Raw genomic sequence first — 6,000 nt, 5'->3', positions numbered from 1 at the left:
ATAATTAATAATATTATTATTATAATAACTAATAATAATAATATTATTAATTATTACAATAAGATACAAAAATAATATTAAAAACAAGAATTCAATTATATATATAGATATAAATATTCCCAAACGCAATACAAAAAAAAAATTGCTTACATATACAAATAATAGTAAGTACATATATAATGAATAATAAGTTATATAATTCAAAAGTTAACATAAATAATTTACAATTACAATGCCATTTACATGTTGAAGGTGATAAAAGACACCAACATGTCACGAACTTCATTAAGCTCCTTGATTGTCAACGGACCATCCTTTTGGACCTTGCAAAACTTGAAATACAAAAACATTATTTTAAAAATAATTAATTAGGCAAACAATAATATGTATTTTATCAAATATTACCTATATGATTTCTATATAGCCCATTTCCTACATTACTTATCAAATGAACTATTTCTTTCTCATAACATGTCAATATTGGATAGTTGTATGTGTGTAAGCCCTAAAATTGTATAGGAGAGCCTTTTATTAAGGTTTATGACGCTTTTTACTCAAAATGGCCCAAATATGGCCTATATGACCTTACTTTGCCCATTTCCTACATTTCTTATTAAATGAACTTTATTTATCTCATAACATGTCAATATTATCTAGTTATAGGTGTATAAGGAAAGAAATCACATCAAAAGAGCATATTAACACAAAATGGCCCTAATATGGCCCATATGACTTCTATTCAGCCCATTTTCTACCTTTCTTGTGAAATAGCCTTTTTGTTTCTCATAACATGTCATTGTTGGATAATATTAGGTGTCTAAGGCTAGAAATCACATCAATATAGCATTTCAAGAAGTTTAACAACGCATTTTACTCAACATGGCCCAAATAGGGCTTATATGAATTCTATGTAGCCCATTTTATACGTTACTTATCAAATGAACTATTTCTTTCTCATAACATGTCAATGTTGGGTAGTTGTACGTGTGTAACCCTAAAATTGTATAGGAGAGCATTTTATTAAGGTTTATGACGCTTTTTACTCAAAATGGCCCGAATATGGCCTATATGACCTTACTTTGCCCATTTCCTACATTTCTTATTAAATGAACTTTATTTATCTCATAACATGTCAATATTATCTAGTTATATGTGTATAAGGAAAGAAATCACATCAAAAGAGCATATTAACACAAAATGGCCCTAATATGGCCCATATGACTTCTATTCAGCCCATTTTCTACATTTCTTGTGAAATAGCTTTTTTGTTTCTCATAACATGCCATTGTTGGGTAATATTAGGTGTCTAAGGCGTGAAATCACATCAATATAGCATTTCAATAAGTTTTAGGACTTACCTCATCAAGTTGTTGAGTGTCCGTACAATGAGTCACAATGTCAAGCATGAATCTCATCACATACAAAGCACAATCAAGTCCATTCTCTTGTTGTGCGCATTATCATATGACAAACAAATCACATCAGTGAAACATGCAAAGGAAATGAGCAAATATTTACTACCATAGATTTTCAAGATAATCACAATATCATGTAAATTACCAACGGTGTCTTCCATGTTGGACCCTTTGGAGCACGACAATGTAGCTTCTTCATAACACTGTAGTATAAAAAAGTACTTTCAAATTTGATTAGTCGTATGATTACTAAATTAGTTATTATTAGCAATAATCATCACTAGGTTGCTATATATATTTACTTTTGCAATATAGACTTCACGAGCCACTTCTTCGATGATCGAGCTGAATCAAGGTGATAAATTGTGTTAGTGGAATTACAAATCACCATGAGGCTCCAATGCTCCCTACATAAGTTCACAATAGACAAGGTAATTAATATTTAGGAGTCAACATATAATGAGCCCAAATCGATTGAATTTGACATGGTTAGACTTACTCTCTATAACATGGGGCGAATATGAACTTGTCTCCCGCACGCGCTGATTCCCTTATACTCTGTTCAACATAGTACAACACATCATAGGGGTTGCCTATGATTTTAGTAGTGGATAACTGCTCGGGGCATAACCACCCAACTTTACAAGGAGAATCAGTGTCAGTTAAGTGCTCCTGTAGTGCTCTGCGTGCATGAACATTGAATAATTTATCAGATGTAGGATAATCACCATCAATTTGAATAACTTGAAAAAAGTATAGATTATGTAGGCATTGAAGTACCTCATGAATGTTTGAATGAGGGAAATGTTAAGCTTTGCACCACGTAGAAATTCCTTCACATCTTCTTTGTTGATCCATGCAATTGCATCCTCATCATAGTGGAACATTGCCTTAGGAAGTGCAACTTCCATGGGATCGACCAAATGACAAGCACGGTTGTGAAGAAAGGTCATGTCAGTAGAGAGCGATTGAAGAACAATGTCTTCAACAAGTAGAGTAGGTGGCATGGGTGAACCTTTCGAGGAGTGCAACTTCGACGCTTGTTCACTCTTGGACCGTTGTTCACTTAGCTTCTTCTTAGGTTGATCAATTCTTTTAGGCTTCTCCACCCTCTTTCTCTTTGAAGTTTTTCTTCCATTGGAAATCTGAAATAGTTTGAGAAATAATAAGTTTCAACTCACAATCACTTATACATATGTAATTATGATATGAATTGAGAATGTATAAGTTTAGTAGTTGAGAAATGAATAAAATAGTCAAGTGATTATGAGTTTATAAGTTATAAATATGTGATTATGAGTTGTTTCAAATGAAAAACACTTATAAATATGTGATTATGAGTTGTTTTGAGATGCAAGGAGTTTATAAGTTGAGAAATGAATAAAATAGGCAAGTGAGTAGCGATTTTGGCTCAAAATGGCTTTATTTTGATGAATTGGACCCAAAAACTTAGAACTTAGCGATTTTTATGTAATTTCAAATGACAAACACTTATAAATATGTGATTATGAGTTGTTTTGAGATGCAAGGAGTTTATAAGTTGAGAAATGAATAAAATAGGCAAGTGAGTAGCCATTTCGGCTCAAAATGGCTTTATTTTGATGAATTGGACCCAAAAACTTAGAACTTAGCGATTTTTAGGTAATTTCAAATGACAAACACTTATAAATATGTGATTATGAGTTGTTTTGAGATGCAAGGAGTTTATAAGTTGAGAAATGAATAAAATAGGTAAGTGAGTAGCCATTTCGGCTCAAAATGGCTTTATTTTGATGAATTGGACCCAAAAACTTATAACTTGGCGATTTTTATGTAATTTCAAATGACAAACACTTATAAATATGTGATTATGAGTTGTTTTGAGATGCAAAGAGTTTATAAGTTGAAAAATGAAGAAAATAGGCAAGTGAGTAGCCATTTCGGCTCAAAATGGCTTTATTTTGATGAAATGATGAAAATTGCTTAATTTTTTTTTAAAAAAAAATATGCAACGGCAGCCGCACCAGGACACCCGATGGAGCCGCCCCCGCTGCCGGAACAGCAAAGGCAGCCCGTGCCGAGGCTATAGCAGCCCCGACAGGTGGCTGCCAAGGCTGTAGCAGCCACGGCAGGTGGCTGCCAGCAGCCTGCCTGGGCTGCTGCTGCCTCGACAGGTGGCTTCCATAGCTGTAGCAGCACAGGTAGGTGCTGCCGAGGCTGCAGCAGCCATGGCAGCCGCCTGTCGAGGCTGCAGCAGCCAGGTAGGCTGCTGCCGAGGCTGCAGCAGTCTGGCAGCCACTTGCCGTGGCTGCTACAGCCTTGGCAGCCACCTGTCAGGGCTGTTGTGGCCTCGGCGCGGGGTGCCTTCGCTGTTCCGGCAGCGGGGGCGGCTCCCTCGGGTGTCCCAGTGCGGCGGAAGTTGCATATTTTAAAAAAAAAAATTAGAACTTGGCGATTTTTATGTAATTTCAAATGACAAACACTTATAAATATGTGATTATGAGTTGTTTTGAGATGCAATGAGTTTATAAGTTGAGAAATGAAGAAAATAGGCAAGTAAGTAGCTATTTCGGCTCGAATTGGCTTTATTTTGATGAAATGCGCCAAAAACATTGAGAACTAAATAATTTACCTCCTTATTAATCAACTTCACCCATGCACGTGGCCAATCAACGAAGCTACCTACATCTTGCCAAAGCGTTGTTATCTCAACCTCCTCTATCGGTACGGGTAGTGGGATGTCTTCGAACCCCGCAACCACTGAATCGATCCCAACCGAGTAATGATGTGGCCCCGCCGTAGCACTCGTCGTCGGTTGGGCACTACCATACGCCACCAAACTCAACGCGGTACTATTTGCATGCCCCGGGGCTAGAAGTGCACACCGGGTGTCTTCCTACACAAGTATATATATAAAAAGAAGATAGTTAAATAGGACTTTTACAACAGCATAGATATAACAAAATTCATTAAGGTAGAGGGTTACAAATCACTTGTAACTCTGGAAATTCATGCGGTTTGGATTTTCAAGCTCCCTCGAGTCCGCATGTGTAGGAGTAGGAACCTGCAACAGTACATCAATCATTGCACCTCAAATCTCAATTAACTCGGTATTTTAAAACTTTTAATAACCCAATTGATTTTACCTCAGGTGGCACATCTTCACCACGTATCTCATCTCCTCCATGTCTGTCACCTTCTCCTTGTCCTTTTGGTTTAGAACATGAGTCGACCGGGGTACTAGTGAGGAACGGCAAAGTCGGTAAGTTCATCAGCTTCGCCCAAGCATTCAATTCACCAACTAACTCGTTGCGTACTTGTTCCTTAATTGATGCCACCTTGGCATCCAACTCCCCCGGTGAGTTAACACTGGCTCGAGATCTACCCGATTTTGTGTATTCAGGACCCATCACCTTATTCCATCCAAGCAATGACCCTCCCGAACCTACTACTCGTCCTGGATGGTATGGCCTTCCCAAAGCCATGGTGAAAGGGTCATTCTCCACACTTGGTTCAAATTTGCCCTCCACCATCTCTTGAGTGTGCTCAAGCTATAGCATAAGGAAAAATGAGGTCAGTAAAACAGTTAATGGTTTGTACAGTGATTAGATGCAAAAGTGACTTAATTTCAACAATTCATAGGTAACTTACAAGCTTATCCACCAGTTTTTTGGCTTCCGGACCCTTGATGGACCATTTTCCGGTTTTCTTATCAAACGAATGGAGAGGACAAAAGAAATCATCGGCACGACTCACCAATGTAGTGATCGTGGAACTAGAGGGTTCCTTCGATGCCACTAGAAGCGCTTTAGGGTATAAACCCGAAGCGGCCCACTCAGGTCTCTTTTCACCAAAAGTCTTAGGACCCATACGATGGACGTATTCCTTCTTTTCTGCATTCGCTTGATTTTGCTCTCGAAGTTCCTACAAAACAAAAAATGTTAGTCTCATTAATACAAAAAGTGTCAAGCTATTATTCAATTGAGATCAGATTTACACAAACTTACAATGGCTTTCTTTTGACTCTTCATTCTAACGAACTCTTCCCAATCATCTTTTGACACGGTCGGCCATATTTGCCACGGGAGACGGTCATCCTCTTTGGCATTCTTCTTCTTTGTTTGCACCTTCTTCTTCTTGTGGATCCACCGATTAGTCAACTTGGTCTTAAAGCCTCTGAATCTTTCCGCTAATAAAGAGACAAACACCCTTTTCTTCTCGGGATCATTAGGAATAGAAAACTGCCTCTGCAAGCACAAATTAAAACCGATTATTAGTTTCTATTTAGTAACAACCATAAGGTTAAGGTATCTTAAATTGTCTAAATGTGCCAAAAACACACTTACCCTTGTATCATCCCAAAATGCTTGAATCAAACTCGGAGGTACTTGCCGCATTACAAGTGTAATGGGGATTTTCCACGAACATATGCCAACTTGATTAGCAGTCGACGCCATTTGGGCCCGGGTTGGCCTTTGTTGTCATACTCCAAGACCATGGGACCGTCCGGTTTCTTAAAGCTTCTCGTCGGACCCCTTCTTTTTCTTTCAGTCGGTGCCTTTTCCCCCCCTCCACCACCTGTGTTGTTTTAATCTTGTCCTTAGCC

The sequence above is a fragment of the Chenopodium quinoa genome, unplaced genomic scaffold (genome assembly GCF_001683475.1).
Source record: "Chenopodium quinoa cultivar QQ74 unplaced genomic scaffold, ASM168347v1, whole genome shotgun sequence".
In the NCBI taxonomy this organism is placed as follows: Eukaryota; Viridiplantae; Streptophyta; class Magnoliopsida; order Caryophyllales; family Amaranthaceae; genus Chenopodium; species Chenopodium quinoa.
Note: the sequence above shows the minus strand (reverse complement) of the source record.